Source organism: Salmo salar, chromosome 06 (assembly GCF_965601325.2).
Source record: "Salmo salar chromosome 06, fSalSal1, whole genome shotgun sequence".
Lineage (NCBI taxonomy): Eukaryota > Metazoa > Chordata > Actinopteri > Salmoniformes > Salmonidae > Salmo > Salmo salar.
This window is the reverse complement of record NC_138296.1, coordinates 69,265,935-69,284,118: the sequence shown is the minus strand read 5'-3', so window position 1 is coordinate 69,284,118 and position 18,184 is coordinate 69,265,935. Positions and strand designations below refer to the sequence as shown.

The 18,184-nt window shown below is 40.4% G+C and overlaps 1 protein-coding gene across 4 annotated transcripts in view; it reads left to right on the top strand.

The window, feature by feature from the left end:
- Positions 1 to 18,184, top strand: part of LOC106607631 (nuclear receptor coactivator 1) — a 96,022-nt gene that overhangs the window by 18,285 nt on the left and 59,553 nt on the right. The gene's annotated exons all lie outside the window — the stretch shown is intronic.

Below are 18,184 nucleotides of genomic sequence, written 5' to 3'. Positions count from 1 at the left end.
TCATAACTGTGACCTTAATTGCCTACCGTCTGTAAGCTGTGAGTGTTAACGACCGTTCCACAGGTGCATGTTCATTAATTGTTTATGGTTCATTGAACAAGCATGGGAAATAGTGTTTAAACCCTTTACAATGACGATCTGTGAAGTTATTTGTATTTTTATGAATTATCTTTGAAGGACAGGGTCCTGAAAAGGGGACGTTTCTTTTTGTGCTGAGTTTATATGTGTATATATACAGTTGAAGTTTACATACACCTTAGCCAAATACATTTAAACTCAATTCCTGACATTTAATCCTAGTAGAAATTCCCAGTTAGGTCAGTTAGGATCACCACTTCATTTGAAGAATGTGAAAAGTCAGAATAATAGTAGAGAAAAGGATTTACTTCAGCTTTTATTTCTTTCATCACATTCACAGTGGGTCAGAAATGTTCATACACTCAACTTGGGTTAAACATTTTGGGTAGCCTTCCACAAGCTTCCCACAATAAGTTGGGTGAATGTTGGCCCATTCCTCCTGAGAGAGCTGGTGTAACTGAGTCAGGTTTGTAGGTCTTCTTGCTCGCACACGCTTTTTCAGTTCTGTCCACAAATCTTCTGTAGGATTGAGGTCAGGGCTTTGTGATGGCCACTCCAATACCTTGACTTTGTTGTCCTTAAGCCATTTTGCCACAACTTTGGAAGTATGCTTGGGGTCATTGTCCATTTGGAAGACCCATTTGCGACCAAGCTTTAACTTCCTGACTGATATCTTGAGATGTTGCTTCAATATATACACATAATTCTCCTGCCTCATGATGCCATCTATTTTGTGAAGTGCACCAGTCCCTCCTGCAGCAAAGCACCCCCACAACATGATGCTGCCATCCCCGTGCTTCACGGTTGGGATGGTGTTCTTTGGCTTGCAAGCCTCCCCCTTTTTCCTCCAAACATAATGATGGTCATTATGGCCAAACAGTTATTTTTTTTGTTTCATCAGACCGGAGGACATTTCTCCAAAAAGTACGATCTTTGTCCCCATGTGCAGTTGCAAACCATAGTCTGGCTTTTTTATGGCGGTTTTGGAGCAGTGGCTTCATCCTTGCTGAGCGACCTTTCAGGTTATGTCGATATTGGACTCGTTTTACTGTGGAAATAAGTGCTTTTGTACCTGTTTCCGCCAGCATTTTCACAGGGTCCTTTGCTGTTGTTCTGGGATTGATTTGCACTTTTCGCACCAAAGTACGTTCATCTCTAGGAGACAGAACGCGTCTCCTTCCTGAGCGGTATGACTGCTGCGTGGTCCCATGGTGTTTATATTTGCGTACTATTGTTTGTACAGATGAACGTGTACCTTCAGGCGCTTGGAAATTGCTCCCAAGGTTGAACCAAACTTGTGGAGGTCTACAACGTTTTTTTTTCTTCTGAGGTCTTGGCTGACTTATTTTGATTTTCCCATGATGTCAAGCAAAGAGGCACTGAGTTTGAAGGTAGGCCTTGAAATACATCCACAGGTACACCTCCAAGTGACTCAAATGATGTCAATTAGCCTATCAGAAGCTTCTAAAGCCATGACATCATTTTCTGGAAATTTCCAAGCTGTGTAAAGGCACAGTCAACTTAGTGTATGTAAACTTCTGACCCACTGGAATTGTGATACAGTGAATTATAAGTGAAATAAACTGTCTGTAAACAATTGTTGGAAAAATGACTTGTGTCATGCACAATGTAGATGTCCTAACCGGCTTCCCAAAACTATAGTTTGTTAAGAAGAAGTTTGTCGAGTGGTTGAAAACAAGTTTTGATGACTCCAACGTAAGTGTATGTAAACTTACGACTTCAACTGTGTGTGTGTGTGTGTGTGTGTGTGTGGTGTGTGTGTGTGTGTGTGTGTGTGTGTGTGTGTGTGTGTGTGTGTGTGTGTGTGTGTGTGTGTACCAACAAAGTCATATCTGGATCTCACTTTAATGTTTTTATCTAAACTTAATCACCCATTAATACAATTTCAGAGGTCGCTGTGTGTGTGTGCACGCTCGTCTGGTCTACATGGTTGCTCTCTTTGTTGTAGCATTTGTGGCTGTACGTATACACTATATTTGCCTCAGGCCTCTGCCTATATTTGCCTGCTTTCAGTTTAGAGTTCAATATAGGAATGTGTTTATGAGGAGGGCTAGGCCAAGGGGCCAGGGCGAGGGTCTAGTTAAGCAGCTTGGACTGTCAGTCTCCCCCCAATACAGACCCTGACCCTCCACCTCAAGCTGGGGATAGTTCACTTTTCATTGATGGAAAAATAACCTAAACATCAGTTGTGTAGTTGGACAGAGTAAATGTATGAACAGTTTTAATGTATTAATATGCTCCCATGTGTGTGTTTGTAAGATGAATAAGTAATTCAAGCATGGTATCAGAACACTGTTAGTCAAGCAGGACTGAATATGGGGCATTTTAGGGGAGGCTGTTGTTAATAATTGGCTCATATGCAGTAAAGTGGCAATTTTATGGTGCCATACATTACAATCTTACCTCACAGTATGTCAGAATAGATAGCAAAGTGGTATGTGCACATTACCGAGGAATTGAAAGTATTTAACATTAACATAATATGTCAACCGTAAGTAGCCATCTTAAGTAATATCTTTGCCACTTGAGGGAGTGTGTATCTGACTATATTGGTAATTCCACCAATTAGGGGCCTTTTGAGTAGTAACATTTTATTTCACTTAATTTGAACATTCTGTTATAAAGAGTGCATGTTCAACTTAATAAAGAAACCCTTTTCCCATCTCACGAGGTTAAATAAGAAGATTACTACAGTAAGTGCTTATTAAGTGCCAAATAAAGTAACAGGGTTGACTACTACATCTTAAATCAGCTATAAATCCCCATGTGACATGGGGAAGGGAAGTTTGTTGTGTGCAACAGGGGGCTCAAGCTTTCAATTGAATGCAAGCTTCACTAAAACATGTAAATTGTTTAAACATTTCTAGCCTGACTATGGGTAACATGTTATGCTCGACGCACTATTTTTCCACCACAAAACACCAGAAAATTGCTAATTATTTTAGAACCAGCTCCCCTGCTTTTGCACTATAATTTGACTATCAAATTTTTTTTTTGACTTTACACACATACCCATATAGGGGTTTAAAATGGAAGATTTGGGCACTAATGAGTACCTAAATTGGAACGTAGTGGCTGTACAGTAACATGCTATACATGAAGTCAGAGCTCTGGCTCTGTGCTCCACAGCTCTGTATGGGTTTGACTGACATTCAGAACTTGAGCTTCGCACGACAAGAAGTTGCCCCTTCTCTCCTGATAATTGGGCAACTTTTGCTAATTTTTGGTGATGGAAATGCAGTAAATTTAAGATGACTCAATGTATTTTGAAAGATGAGACATTGAATATTATAATAAATTCTGCTTTGATGTCATACAAGCAAGCCAAACACCTGTGAGTCCAAATGTGCACTTCACATTTCAATATCATAAAACTCATGTCTAATACAGTGTCAACGTTTATGATCACTGGTTGATATACAGTGGTTGATATGACATGGATTCATGCCATTGGTTGTTCTGAACACCTTAAGATTAGTTTATAACTTAGTTAGTCATGTAAGGCAAGCTTTCAAATCATGCCCAACGGACCCAGATTGCAATTTATTATGGACTGTTTTTGATTGTGTAAATAACAGTAATTGTCTGACGGCAGGGATGCGTTCCAAACGAAACAACTACAAGTGCTTGCTCTAGTTCATCAACGGCAAAGCTAAGAGATCAAAAGAAAAGTGCATTCAAAGTGCTTAGGAACTGTGCACACTTTGGAGAGGCCACTTGGAGACACCAGTTAGTCCTCTCACTCAAACCCTTTTTCTCTTGTTGCACCTACCCCACATTTTCCAGGAATAGTCTTATGTTGCTGAATGTATCCAGAGTATTTTCAGATTTTGTTGTCATCAAATGTGGCAAAGTACAGTAAATGTAAAATGCATATAAAAACAGTAATGCGTGGATTCCTTTTTCTCAGGTGAACTGTTTTGTACTCTTTGGTTGAATAATTTTTCCTTTCTCTTAAAAGGGAACAGTTTGAGGTTGACCGATTAATCGGAATGGCCGATTTTAATTAAGGCGGATTTTAAAGTTTTCATAACAATCGGTAATCGGCATTTTTGGACACCGATTATGGCCGATTACTTTGCACTCCACGAGGAGACTGCGAGTGCAGCGAGGAGACTGCGAGTGCAGCAAGGAGCCAAGGTAAGGTGCTAGCTAGCATTAAACGTATCTTATAAAAAACAATCAATCTTAACATAATCACTAGTTAACTACACATGGTTGATGATATTACTAGTTTATCTAGCTTGTCCTGCGTTACTTATAATCGATGTGGTGCCTGTTAATTTATCATTGAATCACAGGCTACTTCGCCAAACGGGTGATTTTAACAAGCGCATTCGTGAAAAAAAACACTGTCGTTGCACCAATGTGTATTTAACCATAAACATAAACGCCTTTTCTTAAAATCAATACACAAGTATATATTTTTAAACCTGCAGTTAATATTGTCTGCTAACATGAATTTCTTTTAACTAGGGAAATTGTGTCACTTATCTTGCGTTCTGTGCAACAGAGTCAGGGTATATGCAGCAGTTTGGGCCGCCTGGCTCGTTGCGAACTGTGTGAAGACTATTTCTTCCTAACAAAGACAGCCAACTTCGCCAAACGGGGGTTGATTTTTAACAAAAGCGCATTTGCGAAAAAAACACAATCGTTGCACGAATGTACCTAACCATAAACATCAATGCCTTTCTTAAAATCAATACACAGAAGTATATTCTTTTGAACCTGCATATTTAGTTAAAAGAATTTCGTGTTAGCAGGCAATATTAAACTAGGGAAATTGTCGCTTCTCTTGCGTTCATTGCACGCAGAATCAGGGTATATGCAGCAGTTTGGTCCGCCTGGCTTGTTGCGAACTAATTTGCCAGAATTATACGTAATTATGACATAACATTGAAGGTTGTGCAATGTAACAGCAATATATAGACTTATAGATGCCACCCGTTAGATAAAATACGGAACGGTTCCGTATTTCACTGAAAGAATAAATGTTTTGTTTTCGAAATGATAGTTTCCGGATTTGACCAAATGAATGACCTAAGGCTTGTATTTCTGTGTGTTTATTATAATTAAGTCTATGATTTGATAGAGCAGTCTGACTGAGCGGTGGTAAGCACGCTCGTAAGCATTCATTCAAACAGCACTTTACTGCATTTGCCAGCAGCTCTTCACAATGCGTATAAGCATTGCACTGTTTATGACTTCAAGCCTATCAACTCCCGAGATTAGGCTGGCAATACTAAAGTACCTATTAGAACATCCAATAGTCAAAGGTATATGAAATACAAATGGTATAGAGAAATATCCTATAATAACTACAACCTAAAACCTCTTACCTGGGAATATTGAAGACTCGTGTTAAAAGGAACCACCAGCTTTCATATGTTCTCATGTTCTGAGCAAGGAACTTAAACGTTAGCTTTTTTCATGGCACGTATTACACTTTTACTTTCTTCTCCAACACTTTTTTGTTTTTGCATTATTTAAACCAAATTGAACATGTTTCATTATTTATTTGAGACTAAATTGATTTTATTGATGTATTATATTAAGTTAAAATAAGTGTTCATTCAGTATTGTTGTAATTGTCATTATTATATATATATATCTATATCGGCCGAAATCCTCCAATAATCAGTATCGGCGTTGAAAAATCGGTCGACCTCTACTTTCAATTGCTACAATGGTAATGCATTTTCATATTTCTTCTGTAATAAACATTTCAATTTATCCCTAGCCATACAGGCCAATTACCACGAGGGTAAACGGTTAAAGGGCACTTAATATAACAGGCTTTTATGATATTATTTCTATTTGTGCACAATTTTATACTTAAAATTTCAAAGGGATGCAAAAGGCAGTCATTTCATGGGACGCCCCATATGTCTGTCTATATCGGGGAGGGCCTCCCTTTTGTAGGCCCGTGGATAAAAAAATAAATTAAACATTTGGTAACTCAGTTGAGGTCTCAACTTCCTGTTGGGAGTTGCCCTTCTATTAGTGCTGTCAAACGATTTATCGCAATTAATCGCATGATTTTCTGTAGTTAATCATTTAGAGTTTGCTCAAATTTGGCCCTAAAGAAAGGTTTTCAATTTAAAAGCAGTGCATTGAGTTACAAGCATACTATGCTTTGATTGTAAGGGACATAAACACAATCTGTATCAGAAACAAAATGCTCCCAATGTTTAACTATGCCTACTCCCTCTTATAAATGGTCTTGAAGTTTAATAACACTTGCACACATTCACACGCACGCACACACACTTTCAGCTTCAGGAATTCTAAATGAGTGTTCTCCCAATTTCTGATTGGAGGGTTCACTACAGGAAAAAAGAACTGGCTCTGTGGATACAAAGAGCATTTAAACCTGTCCAACAATGTTATGAATTCCACAGAAGACAATAACAACATGTCAGCCAGGTCTGAGCTCATGTAATACGGCTGGCTATTAAATCTAGCCTAGGCTACTTCGACATGAACCAGTCACAAGCTGCTATTACTAGAATGTTGATAATTTGCTTAAATCTTTTGACCTGAACTAAAAAAAGACGCTAAATGGAATGGATGTCCTGTTCTGATTTAAAATCATTGTGGGAAGTTAGTTATATCAAGAGCCATTCAGCCATGGCATTGTAAACATTATTTTGTTAGCTAGCTAACGGTAGCATAGCTAGCTATCTAAATCTGTACAAATTGTTTTTGTTGTTTATCTAAAATGCATGGGAATGTGTTTATGGTTGAACTTTCTGTAAGTTCTCTTTCAAAATTGTTGCTCAAAGCTGAGCAAAATGTGGATGTTTAACTTCTTATGGCTCAAATCCCGTTAACCTCTTACATCTAGATGTTCCGCTAGCGGAACACCGCTCCAATATCCAATGATAGGGCGTGGCGCGAATTACAAACTCCTCAAAAATCAAAAAATGTCAATTTTTCAAACATATGACTATTTTACACCATTTTAAAGACAAGACTCTCCTTTATCTAACCACATTGTCCGATTTCAAAAAGGCTTTACAACGAAAGCAAAACATTAGATTATGCCAGCAGAGTACCCAGCCAGAAATAATCAGACACCCATTTTTCAAGCTAGCATATAATGTCACAAAAACAAAAACCACAGCTAAATGCAGCACTAACCTTTGATCTTCATCAGATGACACTCCTAGGACATTATGTTATACAATACATGCATGTTTTGTTCAATCAAGTTCATATTTATATAAAAAAAACAGCTTTTTACATTAGCATGTGACGTTCAGAACTAGCATACCCACCGAAAACTTCCGGTGAATTTACTAAATTACTCACGATAAACGTTCACAAAAAACATAATTATTTTAAGAATTATAGATACAGAACTCCTTTATGCAATCGCTATGTCCGATTTTAAAATAGCTTTTCGGTGAAAGCACATTTTGCAATATTCTGAGTAGATAGCCCGGCCATCATGGCTAGCTATTTTGACACCCACCAAGTTTGGCACTCACCAAACTCAGATTTACTATTAGAAAAATTGGATTACCTTTGCTGTTCTTCGTCAGAATGCACTCCCAGGACTTCTACTTCAACAACAAATGTTGGTTTGGTTCCAAATAATCCATAGTTATATCCAAATAGCTGCGTTTGTTCTAGACACTATCCGAAGGGTGACGCGCTGGCGCGTATCGTGACAAAAAAATTCTAAATATTCCATTACCGTACTTCGAAGCATGTCAAACGCTGTTTAAAATAAATTTTTATGCGATTTTTCTCGTAAAATACCGATAATATTCCGACCGGGCGACGTTGTTTTCGTTCAAAGACTGAAAATGTCATATGGACTCTTCACGTGCACGCGCGCGCCCGTTTCATTGTTCTCAGATCGACCACTATCCAAATGCGCTACTGTTTTTCAGCCAGGGACTGCAGAGTCATCATTCAACGTTCTGGCGCCTTCTGAGAGCCTATGGGAGTCTTAGAAAATGTCACGTTACAGCAGAGATCCTCTGTTTTCGATAAAGAGGCTATAGAAGGCCAAGAAATGGTCAGAGAGGGCACTTCCTGTTTAGAATCTTCTCAGGTTTTGGCCTGCCATATGAGTTATGTTATACTCAGACACCATTCAAACAGTTTTAGAAACTTTAGGGTCTTTTCTATCCAAAGCCAATAATTATATGCATATTCTAGTTTCTGGGCAGGAGTAATAACCAGATTAAATCGGGTACGTTTTTTAATCCGGCCGTGCAAATACTGCCCCCTATCCCCAACAGGTTAATCCAGCCAACATGTCAGATTTCAAAAAGGCTTTACGGCGAAAGCAAACCATGTGATTATCTGAGGATAGCACCCCACCAAACAAACACAGACAATCGTAATTCAACCCGCCAGGCGCGACACGAAACTCAGAAATAAAGATATAATTCGTGCCTTACCTTTGACGAGCTTCTTCTGTTGGCACTCCAATATGTCCCATAAACATCACAAATGGTCCTTTTGTTCGATTAATTCCGTCGTTATATATCCAAAATGTAAATTTATTTGGCGCGTTTGCTCCAGAAAAACACCGGTTCCAACTTGCGCAACATGACTACAAAATATCTCAAGTTACCTGTAATCTTTGTCCAAACATTTCAAACAAATTTCCTAATACAACTTGAGGTATTTTTTAACGTAAATAATCAATCAAATTTAAGACGGGATAAACTGTGTTCAATACCGGAGGAAAACAAAGTGGAGCGTGCTTTCAGGTCACGCGTGTAACGCTTGTCGTTAGAAGGAGAAGTTGACCAAGGCAAAGCAACAAAACGAAAGCGAACAGTTCCGTCAGGCACAGACACTTATCAGAAAATAACCTCCCACAAAAACAGGTGGAAAACAGGCTGCCTAAGTATGATTCCCAATCAGAGACAACGATAGACTGCTGCCTCTGATTGGAAACCACAATCGGCCCACAAACCAAAGAAACAGAAAACATAGACTTTCCCACACGAGTCACACCCTGACCTAACCAAACATTAAGGATTTCAACGGTCAGGGCGTGACAACGTGCCTCAACCACAACAGTACACTTCACTCGACCCTCGTTCTGAACAGGGCTACTTCTTCATTACACAAAGGAAAAACATAAACCAATTTCTAAAGACTGTTGACATCCAGTGGAAGCAATAGGAACTGCAAGCAACTGCCTTAGAATTCTAGATTCCCATTTGAAAACCCATTGAAAAGAGTGACCTAAAAAAAAAACCTGGATGGTTTGTCCCCTGGGTTTCGCCTGCCAAATAAGTTCTGTTATACTCAGACATCATCATTCAAACAATTTTAGAAACTTCAGAGTGTTTTCTATCCAAATCTACTAATAATATGCATATCCTAGCTTCTGGGCCTGAGTAGCATGCAGTTTACTTTGGGCACACTTTTCATCCGGACGTGAAAATACAGCCCCGTAGCCTAGAGAAGTTAAGGGACAGACAGGGCTACATAACAGCAGCTGCCACCATGTGCATTGTCCATGTGCAATAGGGTCCGTGCGGGAACATGTGCTTTAAAAGGCTCCGTGCGGTGAAGAAATGGAGATGCGATTTAACGGCGTCAAAATTGATCAGCAATAAAAATGTAACATGTTATTAACGTGTTAACTTTGACAGCCCTATATAATACACAAGGTGCAATTTCAAAATTTGTTTGTGCATCATCAGTTTTTCACTTATGTCAGTCACTCAATTATCCCATGACAGCATTTTTTCATTTTTCTTGATTGGTAAGTTAGTCGAGCGGCCAGATATCTAAACTTTTAGTAAACATGGTCGATTGCTAAATCTTCTCTCTGCCCGATGGCAAAATGTGTAGAATTGCAACAAACTTGCTTTAAAACTGCAACATATTCTGTATGCCCCTCTACTGCGGCCCCTCATGAGTTCAGATATTTTTGTGGCCCCCACCCCATCAGTTTCCCGTGTGTGTGTGTGTGTGTGTGTGTGTGTGTGTGTGTGTGTGTGTGTGTGTGTGTGTGTGTGTGTGTGTGTGTGTGTGTGTGTGTGTGTGTGTGTGTGTGTGTGTGTGTGTGTGTGTGTGTGTGTGTGTGATGTTCACTCACTCACTGGCCTCCACCAGTCTCTCCATTACATGTGAAGTCAGGCAATCATCAGCTGAATGCTGAGCTTACTGGACGTCCTCTTCTCTTATTGGTCAGGTCGACTGTGTGCATGTCAGGGTTTCATTTGACCGGCAGCATTTTAATTTAAGACATTTGAGAATTTTACCAGACCCGTATGCATTGGGTGCGTAACCTGATTAGGGCGTTAAGATTACATTTAGATTATGGTCATTCTTCTTAACAGAACATGCAACTTCAGGATGCAACGGCTTGCTTCCTTCTTACCGAATTCCAATGCGCACTTTGTAGATGTTATTCTAACAGCCACATTTACTTTTACTCAGCCAACAAGACGAGTAACGAACAGCCAAATCACTAGCATATGTCAATCTAATATTCCCCATAGTAATATCCCCCATAATAGAAAAGTGTACCTGTTCTATTGGTAGGCTTGTCGTTCTGTGCGAGAAATAGCCTATTCCTAACACTCTAGGACAGTTGTGGGACGATCGATCCCAAATTCATACAACCAGTAGGCTTAGGCTAAATTAAAAAAAAAACGTTAAAAACAATGAGGCTGCTGCAACAGATCAGAACGTTTAGCTTAACCTCTATGGGCTAGGTGGGACGCAAGCGTCCCACCCGTGGTGCACTCCATCAACAGCAGGTGCATTTCAAGAGCGGCAAATTTGAATCCAAATAAATGTCAAAATTCAAATTTTTCAAACATACAACTATTTTACACCCTTTGAAAGATAAACATCTCCTTAATCTAACCACGTTTTACGATTTCAAAAAGGTTTTACGGCGAAAGCATAAATTTAGAGTATGTTAGGACAGTACATTTACAAGAGTTGTGTGTAATGTTTTGTCAATTCAAAGACAGGGTCACCAAAACCATAAAACCAGCTAAAATGACGCACTAACCTTTTACAATCTCCATCAGATGACACTCCTAGGACATTATGTTAGACAATGCATGCATTTTTAGTTCTATCAAGTTCATATTTATATCCAAAAACAGCGTTTTACTATGGCATTGATGTTGAGGAAATCGTTTCCCTCCAATAACCGGCAGTCAAGTCAGTACCACAAATTAAATAATTAAAATTAGAAAACATTGGTAAAATATTATATTGACATTTAAAGAATTATAGATTTACATCTCTTGAACGCAATCAACTTGCCAGATTTAAAAATAACCTTACTGGGAAATCACACTTTGCAATAATCTGAGCACTGCGCCCAGAAAAATACGCGTTGCGATACAGACTAGACGTCATGTTGGGGAGATCTAAAATCGAAAATACTATGTAAATAATCCATTACCTTTGATTCTCTTCATCAGATGTCACTTCCAGGTATCACGGGTCCATAACGAATGTAGTTTTGTTCAAAAAAGCTCATCATTTATGTCCAAAAATCTCCGTCTTGTTAGCACATGATCTAAGTCCGCCGGACTTCACTTCATGAACGAGGGGAAAAAATATATTTACGTTCGTTCAAACATGTCAAACGTTGTATAGCATAAATCATTAGGGCCTTTTTTAACCAGAACATGAATAATATTCAAGGTGGACGAATGCATTCTCTTTTATAACGTATTGGAACGAGGGTACCCAACATGAACTCGCGCGCCAGGTGTCTAATGGGTCATCATCGTTCCATGGCTCTTGTTCGGTCAGATCTCCCTCCAGAAGACTCAAAACACTTTGTAAAGGCTGGATACATCTAGTGGAAGCAATAGGAAGTCCCAAAATATTCCTCAGCCCCTGTGTTTTTCAATGGCATAGGTTTAAAGGTAATACAACACATCAGGTATCCACTTCCTGTCAGAAAATGTCTCAGGGTTTTGCCTGCCAAATGAGTTCTGTTATACTCACAGACACCATTCAAACAGTTTTAGAAACTTTAGAGTGTTTTCTATCCATATATAATAAGTATATGCATATTCTAGTTACTGGGTAGGATTAGTAACCAGATTAAATCGGGTACATTTTTTTTATCCAGCCGTGCAAATACTGACCCCTAGCCCTAACAGGTTAAAATGTTGAGAAACTATTATTTCTTCACTTTATAAGTGCAGCAATGCGCACAAGGCAGTAGGCTACGCAAATGTTTGTTCCATAATGCAATTAACCTCTCTAGGGTAGGGGGCAGTATTTGTACGGCCGGATAAAAAACGTACCTGATTTAATCTGGTTATTACTACTGCCCAGAAACTAGAATATGCATATAATTATTGGCTTTGGATAGAAAACACCCTAAAGTTTCTAAAACTGTTTGAATGGTGTCTGTGAGTATACCAGAACTCATATGGCAGGCAAAAACCTGAGAAGATTCCTTACAGGAATGTCTGACCATTTCTTGGGCTTCTACACTCTCTTTATTGAAAACTGAGGATCTCTGCTGTAACGTGACACTTCCTACGGCTCCCATAGGCTCTCAGAAGGCGGCAAACCGGTGAATGATGTCTTTGCAGGCCCTGGCTGAAAAACACTAGCGCATTTGGATAATGGTCGATCAGAGAACAATGAGACTGAGGCGTGTGCACGAGGCGACACCATGTTTTTATTTTTTCGTCTTTGAACTAAAACAGGGTTTCCCGGTCGGAATATTATCGCTTTTTTACGAGAAAAATCGCATAAAAATTGATTTTAAACAGCGGTTGACATGCTTCGAAGTACGGTAATGGAATATTTAGACATTTTTTGTCACGAAACGCGTCGGGTGCGTCACCCTTCGGATAGTGTCTTGAACGCACGAACAAAACAGAGGATATTTGAACATAACTATGGATTATTTTGAACCAAACCAACATTTGTTATTGAAGTAGAAGTCCTGGGAGTGCATTCTGACGAAGAACAGCAAAGGTAATCCAATTTTTCTAATAGTAAATCTGAGTAATAATAGTAAATCTGAAACACCATTGTCAAAATCGCACCGCACATTTGAGAGCTTTCATGTGACAGACCTGAAAATATCCATTAGAAATTTTGAAATAAGGGATATCTAAAGATGCAACAACTAGCATGGTTTGCTAATATGACTAGGATTGTGCCTTTGGCTACTGGACAGTGAAATAAAGTTGAAAACCAATAGAACATGAGATAGGCTTCTGGTTTTAATGGCATATGGAAGTCTTTATAAAATAATTGCCTCCACGTTTCTATGGTTGGAGTTTACTTTGAAGCAAGGTAGGACATGCCTCATATGAAGTAAAACCATTCAGATTTCAAACAATTAAGTATGTTTTCAAAATGAATACTTCCTCCAGCTCATTGCAAAGTGGTGTGACGTGATGGAGCCTGCCTACCGTTGCCTATATGCACTTGAATCAAATCAAATGTTATTTGTCACATGGTTAGCAGATGTTATTGGGAGTGTAGTGAAATGCTTATGCTTCTAGATCTGACAGTACAGCAGTATCTAACAGGTAATATCTAACAATTTCCACAACAAAACCTAATGCACACAATCTAGTAAAGCAATGGGATGAGAATATATAAGTATAAAATATATGGATGAGCAGTGACAGAGCGGCTAAGATGCAATAGATAGTGACGGATACAGTATATACATATGAGTTGAGAAATGCGAGTTATGTAACATTCTTAAAGTGGCATTATTAAAGTGACTAGTGTTCCAGTTATTAAAGTGGCCAATGATATCAAGTCTATAGGTAGGCAGCCGCCTCTCTGTGCTAGTGGTGGCAGATTAACAATCTGATGGCCTTGAGATAGAAGCTATTTTTCAATCTCTCTGTCCCAGCTGTGATGCACTTGTACTGACCTTGCCTTCTGGATGGAAGTGGGGTGAACAGGTAGTGGCTCGGGTGGTTATTGTCCTTGATGATCTTTTTGGCCTTCCTGTGACATCGGGTGTTGTAGATGTCCTGGAGGGCAGGTAGTTTGGCCCCGGTGATGTGTTGTGCAGACTGCACCACCCTTTGGAGAGCCCTGCGGTTGTGGGCGGTGCAGTTGCCGTACCAGGCGGTGATACAGCCCGACAGGATGCTCTCAATTGTGCACCTGTAAGACTCAGTGAGTGTTTTCGGGGACAAGCCAAATTTGGCTGTTGCGCCTTCTTCACCACACTGTCTGTGTGCGTGGACCATTTCAGTTTTCGGTGATATGAACACCGAGGAACTTTAAACTTTCCACCTTCTCCACTGTGGTCCCGTCGATCTGGATAGGGGGGTGCTCCCTTTGCTGTTTCCTGAAGTCCTCAATCATCTCCCTTTGTTTTGCTGACATTGAGTGAGAGGTTATTTTCCTGACACCACACTCCGAGGGCACTCACCTCCTCCCTGTAGACTGTCTCGTCGTTGTTGGTAATCAAGCCTACCACTGAAGTGTCGTCTGCAAACTTGATGATTGAGTTGGAGGCGTGCATGGCCACGCAGTCGTGGGTGAACAGGGAGTACAGGAGAGGGCTGAGAACACACTATTGTGGGGCCCCAGTGTTGAGGATCAGCGGAGTGGAGATATTGTTTCCTACCTTCACCACCTGGGGGCGGCCCGTCAGGTAGTCCAGGATCCAGTTGCACAGGTTGGGGTCGAGACCCAGGGTCTCAAGCTTAATGATGAGTTTGGAGGGTACTATGGTGTTAAATGCTGAGCTGTAGTCAATGAACAGCATTCTTACATGGGTATTCCTATTGTCCAGATGGGATAGGGCAGTGTGATGGTGATTGCATCATCTGTGGACCTATTGGGGTGGTAAGCAAATTGGAGTGGGTCTAGGGTAACAGGTAGGGTGGAGGTGACATGATCCTTGACTAGTCTCTCAAAGCACTTCATGATGACAGCCAGCTGGTCTGTGCATGCTCTGAGGACGCGGCTAGGGATGCCATCTGGGTCGGCAGACTTGCGTGAGTTAACACACTTAAATGTTTTACTCCCGTTGGCCACGGAGTACGAGAGCCCACATTCTTTGGTAGCGGGCTCTAGTCAGTGGCACTGTTTTGTCCTCAAAGCGTGCAAAGAAGTTTTAATTTTTCTGGAAGCATGATGTCGATGTCCACGACAGGGCTGGTTTTCTTTTTGTAACTCGTGATTGTCTGTAGACCCTGCCACATACGTCTCGTGTTTGAGACGTTGAATTGCGACTCCACTTTGTCTCTAATGACGCTTTGCTTGTTGGATTGCCTTACGGAGGGAATAACTACACTGTTCGTATTCGGTCATGTTTCCAGTCGCCTTGCCATGATTAAATGCGGTGGTACGTGCTTTCAGTTTTGCATGAAAGCTGCCATCAATCCACGGTTTCTGGTTAGGGAAGGTTTTAATAGTCACAGTGGGTACAACATCGCCTATACACTACCGTATAAACTTGCTCACCGAGTTCAGCGTATACATCAATGTTATTATCTGAGGCTACCCGGAACATGTCCATGTGATCGAAGCAATCTTGAAGCGTGAATTCCGATTTGGTCAGACCAGCGTTGGATAGACCTAAGCGGGGGCGCTTCCTGTTTTAGTTGCTGCCTAGTTGCTGACTCCGACAGCATGTCCCCAGCTAGCCATGTCTCTGTGAAACAGAGTATGTTACAATCCCAGATATCTCTTTGGAAAGCAACTCTTTCCCTAATTTCGTCTAGTTTGTTAACTAGGGACTGGCGAGTAATATACTCGGAAGCGGTGGGTGGGGTGCGCACATCCGAAGCCTCACTAGAAGACTGCTCCGGCATCCTCTCTTCCGATGGCGTTGTTTTGGGTCGGCTTCTGGAATCAATTCAAATGCCTTGGGAGGTGCAGACAAAGGATCCGCTTTGGGAAAGTCGTATTCCTGGTCGTAGTACTGGTAAGTTGACGTCTCTGATATCCAATAGTTCTTCCCGGCTGTATGTAATAACACTTAAGGTTTTCTGGGCTAACAATGTAAGAAATAATACTTAAAAAAACAAAATACTGCACAGTTTCCTAGGGACTTGAAGCGAAGCTGCCATCTCTATCTGCGCCATCTTGTGTAGTGAATGGGAAGTGTGCTTCAATTACCAGTTGAAAAATTAAAAATAGTAGCTCTTTTAAATCACGTCCAATTATGCAATGATTGGGCTTATAAAAGCTTCACTACAGCAGCAACGACTGAGCTGTTTGAGACGCTGTAGCAGCAGACAGATTTTCCTCTCAGGCTCTGTATCTCTGCTGTGCCAAAATATGGGCATAAAGGTACTAGTATCTTGTTGACATTTGAAACATAAATGTGATGCATTGGGGAACATTCTATTAAGAACAGGTAGGTTCTATTAAATAATTTAAAATGCTTATAGAGGTGCATTCGGGTTAAACCCTTTCACAGTTAGCAGTCCAGTCCTCATTACCAAATGCACTCCCAAGTCTCTCCTTGCATTTTTCCAAGTTAAGAGTGTCTTATATACTATAAAATCGTCAGATAAGACCTACATTTTAAATAAATGGTAAATAACATAATGCCCTTGGAGGACATGCTGTTGATTCCATCCCAACTCAGTGAGTCAAGTCTTTCTAGGAACCAACTAATCATGTGCTTGATCTGAGCAGACAAATAATATAGTTGCAAATTTGGCAAAGAGACCCGTCCCAAGTGCTTAGGCTTAATTCCTTTGGTCAATTTGGTTTCTTACTTTGCCAAATATATTTAGAGCTACTGGTATTAACTTTCTGAAAAAAGGACTGAGATAGATGGCTGGGAAAATTCTGGAATAGATCATTTAATCGAGGAAGTTGTTCATCCAAACAATATTAATACTGCCAAAAAGAGAGTCTGGTAAAACAGACCAGTTAGCCAGGTCCTGCTTAATTGTTGTGAGCAAAGGCACATAATAGAACACGTCTTTAAGGTCTGGTGTGACATACACTGAGTGTACAAAAATGTAAGAACACCTGCTCTTTCCATGGCATAAACAGACCAGGTGAATCCAGGAGAAGCTATGATCCCTTATTGATGTCACTTGTTAAATCCACTTCAATCAGTGTAGATGAAGGGGAGGAGACAGGTTAAAGAAGGATTTTTAAGCCTTGAGACAATTGAGACATGGATTGTGTAGGTGTGCCTTTCAGAGGGTAAATGGCCAAGACAACATACATTTAAGTGCCTTTGAACGGGGTATGGTAGTAGGTGCCAGGCGCATCGGTTTGTGTCAAGAACTGCAATGCTGCTGGGTTTTTCATGCTCAACAGTTTGCTGTATTTCTCAAGAATGATCCACCACCCAAAGGACATCGACACAACTGTGGGAAGCATTGGAGTCAACATGGGCCAGCATCCCTGTGGACCGCTTTCGTCACCTTGTAGAGTCCATGCCCCAATATTGGGAAGGTGTTCTTAATATTATGTACACTCTGTGTATATGCCCAAGTATTTGAAGCCTGTTTCGGCCAATTGGAATGGGGAAATTGATTCTAAGAGGGGATATTTAAAGGTAAAGCCATGGATTTCCCCACATTAATGTTGTTCCCTGACAGGTTACCATATTCAGATATGATTACTGCAGCAACAGAGGTCTCTGGTTTTGACGTGTATAAAAGCATATCATCAGCAAATAGAATTTCATTATGTTCTTCATCTTCCACGAAAACGCCCCTGATGTCCTTACTAGACCTTATTGCTTCAGCCAATGGTTCTATGACCAATCAAAACACTCCAGGCCAGGTGACAGGCCAGGCGACCAATAGAAAATCTTTGATAGCTGAGCATTTGTGTTAACTGCTGCAGTTGGATCAGACTACTGTAAATGTATTAAATGAATAAAATAGTCACTCGGATTCACCTTTTTCCAGTACAGCAAAGAAGAATTCCCACTCAACTCTGTCAAAAGCCTTTTCAGCATCGAGAGAAACAGTGAGTGCAGGGTCTTTATTCCTGCCTAGATGGTTTATGATATTCAAGGTGTGTCTCACATTGTTTGTTCCAAATCTGGATTTGACAAAACCAGTCTGATCGGGCTTAATGAGGTCCGGAAGCAGGACTTCCAGTCAGCGAGCAAGTGTCTTGGCAACTACCTTAACATCAACTCTGAGCAAAC